At 39.8% G+C, this 931-nt stretch overlaps 1 pseudogene; it reads left to right on the top strand.

Annotated features, from left to right (window-relative positions):
- Positions 1–226: 226 nt before the first annotated feature.
- LOC133751537 (cAMP-regulated phosphoprotein 19-like) lies at positions 227–568 on the top strand (annotated as a pseudogene).
- The last annotated feature ends 363 nt before the right edge of the window (positions 569–931 follow it).

The raw sequence follows: 931 nt of genomic DNA, 5'->3' as shown, positions 1-931 counted from the left end.
GGTAAAGATGAGTTTATCAGTTACATTTTTATTAGTGGGATTCTGATGCAATTACAAATAAGGCATACCAACAGAACAGCATATATTTTAAAAATTGTACAATTTGGGCCACAAGGGAGGTGGCCCAAGCTGGGGATGGCCTGGGCAAGGGGGGGGGGTACTAAGGTGGCGCCTGGCGGCCTTTGCCACCTGCTAATCCTGTCTTTTCCTGGTGTCTCCTCTATGTATGTCTGCAGAAGTCCATGAGATAGTTTCAACAGAGAAGCAGAAGGAAAAGGAATATAAAGTAACTAGTCCAGAGGAAGCTGAAGAAGCAAAATAAAAAGCAAGGTATCCTCATCTGGGACAAAAGCCTGGAGGTTCAAATTTCTTAAGGAAATGTTTGTAGAAAGAGCAAAATTACTTTCATTCTTGGGGATTACAACCTGGCAAAATGAAGAACAAGCAACTGTCTACTGCAGCCCCGGATAAATCAAAGGTCACTAGTGACCACATTGGCACTCCTCAGGACCTTCCTCACCAGAAGCTGTCCCTTGTTGCTAGCAAGCTGGCTGGGCTGGCTGATTAAAAGAGCAGAATTCATGAATCTTCTAATTCCCATTATTTCTTCTTACAATGCTACCTATCCACTTCTTCCTTCCTTTCATTCTGTAAGTCCTTTGAGACTGACAGCTTTGCAGTTAGTGTGTGCGGCAATAATAGTAAGAAATATACATGTGTAGAGTTTTTGATTAAACGGTGCACTGATAAAAAAGACATGTTAGAGCAGCATCATCTACTTGAAAATAATTGTATATTCTACCTAAATCCTAGTGTAGGTTCCAACAAGTAACAATTTTCACAATTTTAATGGCTTGGCTTTACTTACTTCATCTTCATTATGGATTTGTATGTTACTCTTATTTAACATAACCTCTGTTGTATTGATTTT

This window comes from Lepus europaeus, chromosome 2 (assembly GCF_033115175.1).
Source record: "Lepus europaeus isolate LE1 chromosome 2, mLepTim1.pri, whole genome shotgun sequence".
Lineage (NCBI taxonomy): Eukaryota > Metazoa > Chordata > Mammalia > Lagomorpha > Leporidae > Lepus > Lepus europaeus.
The sequence above is the reverse complement of the archived record's forward strand: the minus strand, read 5'-3'. Positions and strand labels throughout refer to the sequence as shown.